Source organism: Pan paniscus, chromosome 2 (assembly GCF_029289425.2).
Source record: "Pan paniscus chromosome 2, NHGRI_mPanPan1-v2.0_pri, whole genome shotgun sequence".
Taxonomy (NCBI): domain Eukaryota; kingdom Metazoa; phylum Chordata; class Mammalia; order Primates; family Hominidae; genus Pan; species Pan paniscus.
The window spans coordinates 44,649,776-44,664,064 of record NC_085926.1 but is presented as its reverse complement, the minus strand read 5'-3'; the positions used below and the strand labels follow the sequence as shown (position 1 = coordinate 44,664,064).

The 14,289-nt window shown below is 41.3% G+C and overlaps 1 pseudogene; it reads left to right on the top strand.

The window, feature by feature from the left end:
- The first annotated feature begins 909 nt into the window (after positions 1-909).
- Positions 910-4,567, top strand: LOC100979426 (suppressor of cytokine signaling 5-like; annotated as a pseudogene).
- The last annotated feature ends 9,722 nt before the right edge of the window (positions 4,568-14,289 follow it).

Sequence of the window (14,289 nt, the reverse complement as noted above, 5' to 3'; positions counted from 1 at the left end):
ACAACTCTAATCAGCTATATGGAGCTATTATTTATCATTATATCTCAATGTTTAGCACAATGATTGGTAGAGAAGGCATTCAATAAATACTTGTTGAATTCATTAATCAGAAACAGGTGAAATTTAGATTATTGGCATTTTTGATAAACTGAAAAATGAGGATACCATAGATTAAATCCAGAAAGCAAGCTCTCTGCACATCTGAAAGGATGTACCACCTAGCTGGCATATTCCCATTTCTTCGGCTCACTCTATCCAATTGTTATCTCCCTTGGTAGAATGTAAGCTGTATGAAGGCAGGGGCCTTCTCTGTTTCGTTCATACTATATCCCTAGCACCTAGAGCATGGCTGACATACTAGGCATTCAATCAATATTTGATAAATGACTAGGTCACCATCAACTTCCAACAAGTTACAGGAAATAGTTACTCCACATAGATGTATATTGCTTGTTTGAGAGCTAAAACTGCTGGAAAATTACCTTTCTTCCCCCAGATTACCTAAAGTGTACATTCCAGAGATGAATGTTGCTTCCCTGTGAGAAATAGAAACTCCTTCTAAATCATATTTACTTGACCCCCACCAAAAGAGATTATATGAAGGTATTTTCCATTCTGGGCGGCGGGGTGGGGGACGGGTTGAGAGGAGAGGGAAGGGGAAACCGGTGCAGAGGGGGAGGCACCAGGGAAGGTGGTAGGGGCCTGGTGGGGGCATCCGGTGGAGCTGGGGTCCCCAGGCTCAGTCCGGAGGAAGCGAGGCTGCGCTCGCTGGGCAGTCGGAGGGGACGGGACGCACCGGAGGGTGGGTGGACTCGCCCTGTAGGTGACTGCGCCGTCCAGGCCCGTCCTGCCTGGCCTTAGGTGTCCTGGATGAGGCTGCCCCGTGCGCCCCCGATGATTTTATAATCAATGGATAAAGTGGGGAAAATGTGGAATAACTTCAAATACAGGTGTCAGAATCTCTTCGGTCATGAAGGAGGAAGCTGTGGTGAAAATGTTAACATGAACTCCGACAAATGTCTGTCTGTCAAAGAGAAAAACATCAGCATAGGAGACTCAACTCCTCAGCACCAAAGCCGTCCCTTAAGAGAAGATGTTGCCTTACAACTGGGATTAAGCCCTTCAAATAATTCTTCAAAGAGAAATCAAAATTGTGCCACCGAAATTCCTCAAATTGTTGAAATAAGCATCAAAAAGGATAATGATTCTTGTGTTACCCCAGGAACAAGAGTTGCACGAAGAGATTCCTACTCTCGACATGCTCCATGGGGTGCGAGGAAAAAACATTCCTGTTCTACTAAGACCTAGAGTTCATTGGATACTGATCAAACGTTTGGTAGAACTCGAAGTGGACTTCAAAGGATTGAGAGGCGCTCTGGTGTAAGTTCTGTACACGACATGGACAGTGTGTCCAGCAGAACTGTAGGAAGTCGCTCTCTGAGAAAGACGTTGCAGGATACTGTGGGCTAGTGTTTTCCCATGAGAACTTACAGCAAGCAGTCAAAGCCTCTCTCTTCCAATAAAAGAAAAATCCATCTTTCTGAATTAATGCTTGAGAAATGCCCTTTTCCTGCTGGCTCAGATTTAGCCCAAAAATGGCATTTGATTAAACAGCATACAGCTCCTGTGAGCCCACATTCAACATTTTTTGATACACTTGATCCATCTTTGGTTTCTACAGAAGACGAAGAAGATAGGCTTAGAGAGACAAGACGGCTTAGTATTGAAGAAGGGGTTGATCCCCCTCCCAGTGCACAAGTACATACATTTGAAGCTACTGCACAGGTTAATCCATTATATAAACTGGGACCAAAGTTAGCTCCCGGAATGACTGAAATAAGTGGGGACGGTCCACAAGTTAATTGTGACTCGGAAGAGGATACAACCACCCTGTGTTTGCAGTCACGGAGGTAGAAGCAGCGTCAGATATCTGGAGACAGCCATACCCATGTTAGCAGACAAGGAGCTTGGAAAGTCCACACACAGATTGATTACATATAGGTCTTGTGCCTGATTTGCTTCAAATTACAGGGAATCCCTGTTACTGGGGAGTGGTGGACCGTTATGAAGCAGAAGCCCTTCCTGAAGGGAAACCTGAAGGCACGTTTTTGCTCAGGGACTCTGCACAAGAGGACTACCGGAAACTCTGTGAGTTTCCGCCTCTGCAATAGATCCCTGCATGCCCGAGTTGAGCAGTGGAATCACAACTTTAGTTTCGATGCCATGACCCGTGTATATTTCATTCCTCCACTGTAACTGGACTTTTAGAACATTATAAAGATCTCAGTTAGTGCATGTTTTTTTGAACCATTGCTTGCTATATCACTAAATAGGACTTTTCCTTTTAGCCTGCGGTATATCTGTCGCACAGTAATCTGCAGATGCACTACGTATGATGGAATTGATGGGCTCCCTCTACCCTCAATGTTACAGGACTTTTTAAAAAAGTATCATTATAGAACGGGCGCGGTGGCTCACGCCTGTAATCCCAGCACTTTGGGAGGCCGAGGCGGGCGGATCATGAGGGAAGGAGATCGAGACCATCCTGGCTAACACGGTGAAACCCTACTAAAAATAAAAAAAAAATTAAAAAAAAAAAAATTAGCTGGGCCTGTAGTCCCAGCTACTCGGGAGGCTGAGGCAGGAGAATGTGGTGAACCCGGGAGGCGGAGCTTGTAGTGAGCCGAGATTGCGCCACTGCACTCCAGCCTGGGCGACAGAGGGAGGCTCCGTCTCAAAAAAAAAAAAAAAAAAAAAAGTATCATTATAAACACAAAGTTAGCGTTTGCTGGTTAGAACGAGAACCAGTCAAGGCAAAGTAAACTCTCCTGTCCCCAAAGGGTGTTAACTAGGTCGGCTTTCATGAGCATCAGGCAGTACACCTACAGCAAACACACGTAGCAGTGTTAGGCTTTTTCATACAGTATGTAAGCTTAGTGTTAGTATCTGTCAGATGCGACCTGCTGTTATTTGTTCAGATAAACATGGTGCCGATTGGAATAACAGAGGATAGAGCTACAGGTGTTCAGTAAGACTACAAACACATTTTGCCGATTTCACTAACAATTTGGTTTTTAATGGCTGTAGTATTTGAGTGAGGCAACACTGGGGCATTTGTTATGAAGAATTCTATTTCTTACTGAGGAACAAATTATTAATATTGAATGAGTATTTCAACAGTGTGACTAATGTTTGAAATTATTTTTTCTAAGAGTTTTTCTACAATCTTCCAAACGTAATGATGTTTGTATTTACTATAAATCAAGCTTTGGAAGTCGAAAAAATAAATAAATAAAAGACTGCCTTCATTTTAGAAAAAAATGCAATTTTCTGGCCACAAGGGCATAGTGCAGTTCACTTAACTGTTGATGTAGTTTATAATCAGACGCCTTTTCTCTTCTGCAAAAGGTACTGTTAAGTAAACCAGATTTTCTAAATAGCCATTCTTAAAATTTCAGACTTACAAAGCTAGTAGTAGAATTTTATTGAAAGGCCCTAGGTTTTGTTTTTTTTTTTTTAATGAGTGCTTTAACTTAAAACAGGCATTTGAAATACCTATTGCAATGCAGTCTTGCGTGTGATTTTTTTTCAGTTGATGTACAGTCTAATTGTTTCATAAAAGTTGGATCTTTTCCTATGTCCAGGATGATTTTGTGAACTATGAAGTACATGAGACTAGAAGATGCCCAAGCAAGTCAGATAATAGTAACTACAATGGTTGCTGGTTGCTGATATTGAGGTTATTGTTGAACTGTAATTAATAATTTGGATGGCAGTATTTATCTCTTTTTTGTAAACTCTCATACCTGAATTGCTTAAGTATAATTTATAGAATTTCAGTGCAGTTAATTCTTTTTTTTTTTTTTTTTTGAGACGGAGTCTCTCTCTGTCGCCCAGGCTGGAGTGCAGTGGCGCGATCTCAACTCATTGCAAGCTCTGTCTCCCGGGTTCATGCCATTCTCCTGCCTTAGCTTCCCGAGTAGCTGGGACTACAGGCGCCCGCCACCACGCCCGGCTAATTTTTTGTACTTTTAGTAGAGACGGGGTTTCACCGTGTTGGCCAGTATGGTCTCGATTTCCTGACCTCGTGATCCACCCGCCTCAGCCTCCCAAAGTGCTGGGATTACAGGCGTGAGCCACTGCGCCCAGCCCAGTGCAGTTAATTCTTAATGGAAAATCAGAAACCTAAATTGCAGATTTAAAAGGTACTGTACAGCCATTATATCTGTAAATAACTTAGCACGTTTTTGTCACTTAGAATAATATGTGCTACTACGTGAGTGAGCTCTTTTGGAAGTTATATCAAGTTCTAGTATTTGTTTCTTAATAACTGAACTGAATTTGCAGTCCTAGACATTTTGCACTAAAGTAGCCGAATCCATTCTTGTGCCTTTTTGTTAATGTGCTCTGTATCACTGGTGAGTGCTTCATAGTTTCCTTACCTGCTGCTACAGAATGTTATTTTACATCTTTATGGCTATCGCCAAGGCTGCAAAAAAGAAAAGCTATATTTGTATACAACACTAACCCTTTGACTGCTAATGTATGTTTCTGCTTGCTGTGCCTTGTTATGACTGCTTTTTTGTGCTAATAAAGTATATTTGGTGTAAAAAAAGAGATTATATGAAGAATATGCCATAGGGAGGTCTGCTGTTTTTCTATGCAAGATGTAACTATTAGTAAGTTTGCATTTGCTTATCCAATATCCATTCTCCCTTTCTTTCTAACATTCCATCGCCATCTTACAGACAAGGGTAACAGGCTTATAGAAGTTAACTCAACCAGTGTCACACAGTTTGTACATTACAGAATCAGGTCAGAAAGCTAGAACTTTGAATTCCAAGCCCAGTGTCCTTGAAGGCTACAGCAGACAATGCTCTTTCCTTTTCATCATTTCAGTTGTCCTTGTCTAAATTTTCTCCTTTTTCCCCACACCATCTGTAAGCGAGTCAGAACTATATCCACGAATTTTAGATCCACTGGCCACCAGTTTAACAAGGATATCACGGCAAGTACTGCAAGTTGCCCATAAAATATCTATTCTCCTCATCCTCCTTATAGCCAAACTGAATTTTGTTCAGAGTGGCACTGTGCCCAGATTTCTCAAGTTCTTTCTCAGCTAAAGCTGGCCATATGATACATCTCTAGCCTAGAACATATAAATGGAGGGCCAGGCATGGTGGCTCATGCCTGTAATCCCAGCAGTTTGGGAGGCCGAGGCAGGCAGATCACCTGAGGTCAGGAGTTCAAAACCAGCCTGACCAACGTGGCAAAACCCCATCTCCACTAAAAGTATAAAAATTAGCTGAGCTAACTGTAGTCCTAGTTACTTGGGAGGCTGAGGCAGGAGAATCGCTTGAACCTGGGAGGCAGAGGTTGCAGTGAGCAGAGAATGTGCCACTGCACTCCAGGCTGGGTAACAGAGCAAGACTCTGTCTCAAAAAAAAAAAAAAAAAAAAAAGAAATAAAGAAAAAGAAAAGAAAAGGAAAAAGGAAAGAAAGAAAATATAAATGGAGAGCTTATAGCTTATAGATGGGCCCTCCAGGAATGTTGCTTTTTTCCTAATTAGAAAGAACAGACTTAATTGGAAAATGTTTTTTGTCCTTTGCACTTTCTCCTTCTCCTTTTCTGGAACACACTTATGAGCCTGCTGATGCAGCAGCCATCTTATAATCAAGAAGTGTCAAGCATGAAACTACTAAACATATTATAAGGTGGCAGGACTTGAGGAAAAAATGAGCCTGGTTCTGGAGCTGCTATAGCAGCCCTCAACTGCCTCCCCTGGGAACCTTGTTAAATAATAAAAAATAACCTTTGGACTATCCACCAAGTTGGATGCTAAATGCTTTCCCACCTGATTACCTCTCCAAAGGGAATATATAAAAAGGGACATTCTACAGACATGAAAGTTGTGACTTTAGGAGAGCTAAAACTGCTAATAATTCATCTTTCCAATCCAACAGATTATAGGAAATACAAAGTCCATACGAGTGAATTTCCCTTCTTTTCTTTCTTTCTTTTTTCTCTCTATTTTTTTTTTTTTTTTTTTCTGAGATGGACTCTGGCTCTGTCATCCAGGCTGGAGTCTAGTGTCGTGATCTTGGCTCCTTGCAATCTCTGCCTCCCAGGTTCAAGTGATTCTCCTGCCTCCTGAGTAGTGGGGATTACAGGAGCACATCACCACACCCGGCTAATTCTTGTATTTTTAGGAAAGATGGAGTATCACCATGTTGGCCAGGCTGGTCTCGAACTCCTGCCCTCAAGTGATCCGCCCGCCTTGGCCTCCAAAGTGCTGGGATTACAGTTGTGAACCACTGCACCCAGCCGAATTTCCCTTTTCGGTGAGATACCACTACTGGAAACTCAGTTTTTCACTCCAGCAGATTACATGAAGAAAAGATTGTTTAGAAATATATATTATTAACCTAAGTGATAAATCCTTACTAATAACTCATCTTTCTTCTCCATGAAGGTAACACAATTTACAGAGGCAGTGCAAGATTAAGATTTTTTGAGGCTCTAAATATGAAAAATGCAGTGAGCCACCCGAACTTCATTACACAATTCAAAAGAAAATAACCATACGTATAAGGAATTCAATCAAGTTTTGAATTTTCTCCTACTTCAAAGCATTTTTAAAAATACTAAATTCTTTTTGCTTTTTCTTTTTCTTTGGGTTCCTGCTTGGTTTATAGCCAAAAAACATGCTTGATCTACTTTTTTTTGAGCAGTTAAGCACTGAACACAATGCACTAAGAAGAATATTGCTTTTCTGGGTGAAATGGAATTCTTCACAACTTGGCATTTTTCCCATGAAAGTTGTAAGAGTTACACACTCCACAAAGCTATGTCACTTCTCTGCATGAGACAGAAATACACCCAACTTTATTCCCCTCTGCAGATTATGTAAAGAAAGCAAGGCCCAAAGTTGTATGTTTAATCTCTGACAAACAAGTATTTTTATCTTTGTCTTCTTACATCGGGGTACACGTAGTGCCCAACGCACAGTAGTGTATTATTACCTTCCTCCAGGAAGTACAACTGCTGGTAACTCAGATTTCCTCCCCAAGAAAATTATATGAAATGTACAATACAAATGTGTACATTGGGTGACACCTGATTGCGTGAACTACACTCTGTACAGCATTGCACATTGCTTCTCTGGTTGATGGATTGGCAAACTGTAGGTCAAATCCAGCTCATTGCTTGTTTTTCAAAAAAAAGTTTTACTGGAACACAACTATGCTCGTTTATTTCCTTTCTTTCTATTGCTACTTCCACACAACAATGGTGGAATTGAGTAGTTGTGACAGAGATCACATGACTCTCAAAACCTAAACTAATCACTAGCTTTCTGTAAAGGGCCAACCCCTGCTACTGTGAAATCCAAGTTTTGGTAGCTCAGCTGCCCTCCCAAAGCATACTACAGGACACACTCACTACACAGAAATATATGTTGGTTCCTATGCCTAGTCCTTCTAATGGTAACTTTGTTTTCCTTCTTAAAGAAGCAACATAAAGTTTGGTGTAGAGTATATTTAGTGAATTTGTAGTTGCCAAATTCAACAAGCATTTTCTCCCTCTTTTTCTTCCTGTCAAAACCCCATTTTGTTTTGACAAAACATGGCTTTTTCCATGCAGCCATGGTTGTCATGGAAACAACTTAATCCCAACTCCAAAGGGGTCTCTTGATTCACTTAAGAGTAATGCAATTCCCCTTGCCTATGACTGCCTCAGAAATGGGCATGTATCAGTTAGCTTTTGCTTCTTAACGAACCACTCCTAAACTTAGTGGCTTAAAATAACAAACATTTATTACTTCTCATAATTCTGTGGGTCATCTAAGTGGTTTTCATATCTGGGCTGGCTCAAAGTCGGTTGTTTAGGACAGCATGGCCTCATTCTCACATCTTGTTGGTTGGTGAGGGTTGGGGTGGGGGGCAGTGCTCAGCTGGGATGTCTTGTTTCTGCTCCACATGGTCACTTGTCCTCCCTCAATCACAGGCTTCTTAACATGGTAGCCTCAGAGTTCCACAGATCAGCAAAAGATGGCAAGCTCCAATGTACAAACACTTTTTAAGTCTCCGCTTTCAACAAATTTACTAATGTTTCACTGGCAAAAACAACTCACATGCTGAGACCATGTTCAAGGGGTAGAGAAATAGACTCTATCACTTAATGGGAAGAGCTGCAAGTGACATTCCAGAGAGGCGGGGGGAAAATGTATAGTGGTTTTTGTCATCTGTCCAGGACGTATGACCCATTTTTGGCTAGGGAGAGAGAAAGGAGGCACCTGAAAAAGATTTTTTGGCATTCTGAGCAAGCATACAGAAACAGTTCTGTCTTGTAGGGGACAAAATTGTGAGTGGCTATCAGAGACAGAACACCATAATCATGTTGCTCTCTGCCTGGGGATGAAGCCAATACCTAGAGGAGGGCAGAGCAAGAAATTCAAAGTGAAACAGAGCCAGAGTTACTGGCCTTAGCTAACCCTGAAGCCCACCCTCCCTTGGTTGTTCAGTAACCCATACCAAAAACATTTCCTTTTTCATTAAGCCATTTTGAGTTGGGCTTTTCATTTATCAAAGATAGCATTCTCTATACTTTCCACTTTCAATAGCATTTGCCTAGGACTGTTTTTTCTTAAGAGACAGAGTCTTGCTCTGTCACCTAGACTGGAATGCAGTGGCACAATCATAGCTTACTGCAGCCTCCAGCTCCTGGGCTCAAGGAATCCTCCTGCCTCAGCCTCCTGAGTAGCTGAGATTGCAGGCATGTGCCACCACACCCAGCTAATTAAAAACATTTTTTTTTTGTAGAGGTGGGGGTCTTAATATGTTGCCCAGGCTGGTATCCAACTCCTGGACTTAAGCAATTCCTGGCTCTTGATGAGTTGACAGATGTTACTGATACTGCTCTACTGATCAGTTGTTGATATTCTAGAAGTCAGTGCTGAGTTTGAAGTGACTAAAGAATTATCCTTTATGAGTAATACGCACATAACAACTGCAGGTAAGAATATTTTCAACGAAGCTGAGAAAACACCAATTCAGTACAACCTAAAGTAGAATCTGCTAAGAGTGATACAAATGACAGTAAAACAAAACAAAAAAAAAATGTGTGAAACAGGAAAGTCTTAGTCGATAAATGCACAAAGCTTGTGAGCATGTAGGTTGTTAAAAACACATGGTTATTCATAGCAGATAGTGTGTGGAAATGCCTTAGATATGTTGTTGAACCAGTAATATCAACAGTGAGCTTCATTTGCTCTTGTAGACCAAATCATTGTCAGTTCTGTATATTTTTGTCAGAAATAAAAGCTAGATATCCCAACTTGCCCTACTATATGCTAGTTGAATGACTTAGGAGTGATAAAGTTTTATTACGATTTTTTGAAATCAGAACTAAGATTGAATTTTTTCTAAATAAGAACCATCTTCAACCATTATCAAAACTGAATGGCAGCTGGGCATGGTGACTCACGCCTGTAATCCCAGCACTTTGGGAGGCTGAGGCGGGTGGATCACGAGGTCAGGAAATCGAGATCATCCTGGCTAACACGGTGAAACCCTGTCTCTAATAAAAATATAAAAAAATTAGCTGGGCGTGGTGGTGGGCGCCTGTAGTCCCAGCTACTTGGGAGGCTGAGGCAGGAGAATGGCGTGAACCTGGGAGGCAGAGCTTTCAGTGAGCCAATATTGCGCCACTGCACTCCAGCCTGGGTGACAGAGTGAGACTCTGTCTCAAAACAAACAAAACAAAACAAAACAAAATGGCTTTGGAAACTGGATTTTTGTTGCAGACTTGATAATGTTTCCCAATGAATTACAAGGCAAAACAGTTCTTATATGTGAAACTTATACTGTAGTAAAGTTATTCCGACAACGGACATAGTCTGAATCACAAGCAAAATCAAGCTGCTCTATATGCTTTTTTTGGCTATTGAAAGTTAAAAAAAGAAGTGAGATCTTCACTCCTATCCAAACTGGCTGCAGGCATGTTTTTTGAACTCAAATCACAGTTCCAGAAGTAGTTTTCAGATCACAACTTGATGCACGTGCAAAGGAAATAAGAAAATTTCCTTCCTCCCTCCCTCCCTTCCTCCTTTCCTTCCTTCCTTCCTTCCTCCCTCCCTCCCTCCCTCCTTTCCTTCCTTCTTTCCTTCTTTCCTCTCTATCTCTTTTTCTTTCTTGCTTTGTGGAGACCAGGTCTTGCCATTTTGCCCAGGCTGGTCTTGAACTCCTAGGCTTAAGTGATTCTCCCTCCTCAGCCTCCCAAAGAGAAATTTTCATATTTACAAATCCATTTAAGAGGCAATTGAAAAAACATTTAAATTTAAATTTTAAAAAAGAGGCAGTGGAGTGGCTGGGTGCGGTGGCTCACGCCTGTAATCCCAGCACTTTAGGAAGCCAAGGGGGGCAGATCACGAGGTCAGGAGATCGAGACCATCCTGGCTAACATGGTGAAACCCCGTCTCTACTAAAAAAATACAAAAAAATTAGCCAGGCGTGGTGGTGGATGCCTGCAGTCCCAGCTACTCTGGAGGCTGAGGCAGGAGAATGGCGTGAACCCGGGAGGCAGAGCTTGCAATGAGCTGAGACTGAGCCACTGCACTACAGCCTGGGCGACAGAGCGAGACTGCATCTCAACAACAACAACAAAAAAACGCAGTGGAAAAGTTTCCACAAACCTTTGTTGGGGAAATATAATTAAAAACAAATCCTTCTTCCAACCCAGAAATTCTCTCTACAAAGGTAGCAGGGAAAGAATACACTATTAAAGAAGCATTAAACTAGAATGTAACACATATCACAGGCAACCTACAAAGAGATTGAAAAGGCAGAAAGAAATCTCGCCTCCTTATATAGCCGAACAGATACAACCCATTACATACATGCTTTCAAGATAAACAATAGCTAGTCTTCAAATAAGAGGACTTGGCAGCACCTTTTGTCACATGGTTTTTCCCAGCTTTATTGTGGTAATTGCAGTGACCATCTATGTTAGCTAATTGGCTTTATCCAGAGGAAAATCTTCTCAACTTTTTATGGCAGAGGTAGTTTTGCAACTTCAAGCAGGGCACCCACCGAAGCTAAGCTCTAATTTTTGCTATTCAAAGAGATGGCTTTCAGGTCCTCGAGAAAAACATTCCTTGGTCATGGAGCTGAGAAAAGGCCAGTTGGCAAAAGTCCTGCCTAGTCTTCAAAAACCTATATATACATATGTATTTCAAAGAAAAGATAAAATACTTACAAGTTTTCTAAGGTAAATGTCCTGAGAAAAAGGAGGGGAGGGAAATCTCTTCTCCTGTTTTCATCACAGTAAATTGAACCTCTTATTTTTAATTTGCATTTGCCCTTATATTTTCTATGTGAAAACACATTTTCTTTTTTCTTTTCTTTTCTTTTCTTTTTTTTGACGGAGTCTCCCTCAGCCACCCAGGCTGGAGTGCAGTGGCATGATCTTGGCTCACCACAACCACCATCTCCTGGGTTCAAGTGATTCTCCCATCTCAGCCTCCCGAGTAGCTGGGATTACAGGCACCCGCCATCATGCCCGGCTAATTTTTGTATTTTAGTAGAGACAGGGTTTCACCTTGTTGGCCAGGCTGGTCTTGAACTCCTGACCTCAGGTGATCCATCCGCCTTGGCCTCCCAAAGTGCTGGGATTACAGGTTTGAGCCACCGTGCCCAGCCAAAACACATTTTCTGGTTTGTTTATTTTTGTAATTTAAGACCAAATAATTTATTTTGGGAAATTTATTGTGAATAGACATTAAAAATAGGTTCATTTGTGCAAAGTAATCTAAACAATGAATGTTTGTGCATATATATATATACTGATATACATATACGCACATATACACATACATAACACAATTCTGTATGGGAAATTCATTAAACAATGAGTAGAGTCAACAGTTTGAGTCTCTCAATAACTTAGTAAAAAGCAATATTGATCTTTATAAAAATAATTTTAAAACTTTTTTCTGTTTGTGAAAAATAAAATATCAATTTGAAAATTACTGTCAGACCATGAAGGCAAATAAGAAGTAATATAATCTATCTTCATTTATAGATGAGGAAGAAAGTGACTCCAGAAAAGTTAAATAAAACTTTCTTAAAATTATGTAGGCAGTTATAGTGGCAGAGCTGGGTTATTAATCTGTTACTCCTCACTTACAGTTCAGTGGTTTGGTTTTTTTGTTTGTTTGTTTTGTTTTTTCTGCTCCTACTGTTTCCATCTCAGCCTTAACATTTCCTTTTATTCTTCATTTGAGCTAAGCATTCTTTTCTTCTAAAGAAGACCATCGACTTTATTTGAATCATAAGTCACACACACACACACACACACACACACTCCTGCAGAACAATCTGGAAAATCTGAACACACTGGATATCTGACGACAATAGGAATGATTATTAAAGATGTGAAAATAGGGCTGGTCGCGGTGGCTCACGCCTGTAATCCCAGCACTTTGGGAGGCCGAGGCGGGCGGATCACGAGGTCAGGAGATCGAGATCATACTGGCTAACACGGTGAAACCCTGTCTCTATTAAAAATACAAAAAATTAGCCGGGCGTGGTGGCGGGCACCTGTAGTCCCAGCTACTCAGGAGGCTGAGGCAGAAGAATGGCATGAACCCGGGAGGTGGAGCTTACAGTGAGCCGAGATCGCGCCACTGCACTCCAGCCTGGGCGACAGAGTGAGACTCCATCTCAAAAAAAAAAAAAAAAAAAAAGTGGAAATAGAATTGTGATTTCATTTTTTTCAATAGGTTTTTGAGGAACAGGTGGCATTTGGTTACATGAGTAAGTTCTTTAGTGATGATTTGTGAGATTTTGGTGCACCCATCATCCAAGGAATGTAACGGTGCCCTATGTGTAGTCTTTTTTTTTTTTTTTTTTTTTTTTTGAGACGGAGTCTCGCTCTGTCGCCCAGGCTGGAGTGCAGTGGCGTGATCTCAGCTCACTGCAAGCTCCGTCTCCTGGGTTCATGCCATTCTCCTGCCTCAGCCTCCTGAGTAGCTGGGACTACAGGCGCCTGCCACCACGCCCGGCTAATTTTTTGTATTTTTGTATTTTAATAGAGACGGGGTTTCACTGTGTTAGCCAGGATGGTCTCGATCTCCTGACCTCGTGATCCGCCCACCTTGGCCTCCCAAAGTGCTGGGATTACAGGCGTGAGCCACCACGCCCGGCCCCAGTGTGTAGTCTTTTATCCCTCATCCCCCTTCCACCCTTTCCCCTAAGTCCCCAAAGTCCATTGGATCATTCTCATGCCTTTGCATCCTCATTGCTTAGCTCCCACTTATGAGTGAGAACATATGATGTTTCATTTTCCATTTCTGAGTTACTTCACTTAGAATAATGGTCTCCAGTTCCATCCAGGTTGCTGCAAATGCCATTATTTCATTCCTTTTCATGTCTGAGTAGTATTCCATGGTATATATATCACATTTTCTTTATCCACTCATGCAATTGGAATTATGCTACTATAAACATGTGTGTGCAATTATCTTTTTCATATAATGACTTCTTTTCCTTTGGATAGATACCCAGGAGTGGGATTCCTGGATGAAATGGTAGATTTACTTTTAGTTCTTTAAGAAATCTCCATGCTGTTATCTATAGTGGTTGTACTAGTTTACATTCCCACCAACAATGTAAAAGTGTTCTCTTTCACCACATCCACGCCAACATGTATTATTTATTATGGCCATTCTTGCAGGAGTAAGGTGGTATCACATTGTGGTTTTGATTTGCATTTCCCTGATAATTAATGATGTTGAGCATTTATCCATGTTTGTTGGGTATTTGTGTATCTTCTTTTGATAATTATGTATTCATGTCCTTAGCCCACTTTTGGATGGGATTGTTTGTTTTGTTCTTGCTAATTTGTTTGAGTTCCTTGTAGATTCTGGATATTAGTCCTTTGTCAGATGTATAGATTGCAATGATTTTCTCCCACTCTGTGGGTTGTCTGTTTACTCTGTGATGAGTTCTTTTGCTGTGCAGAAGCTTATAGTTTAATTAAGTCCCATCTATTTATCTTTGTTTTTGTTTGTTGTGTTTGCTTCTGGGTTCTTGGTTATGAAGTCTTTGCCTAAGCCAATGTCTAGAAGGGTTTTTCCAATGTTATCTTCTTTTTTTTTTTTTGAGACAGAGTCTCGCTCTGTCACCCAGGCTGGAGTGCTGTGGCGCAATCTCAGCTCACTGCAAGCTCTGCCTCCCAGGTTCACGCCATTCTCCTGCCTCAGCCTCCCAAGTAGCTGGGACTACAGGTGC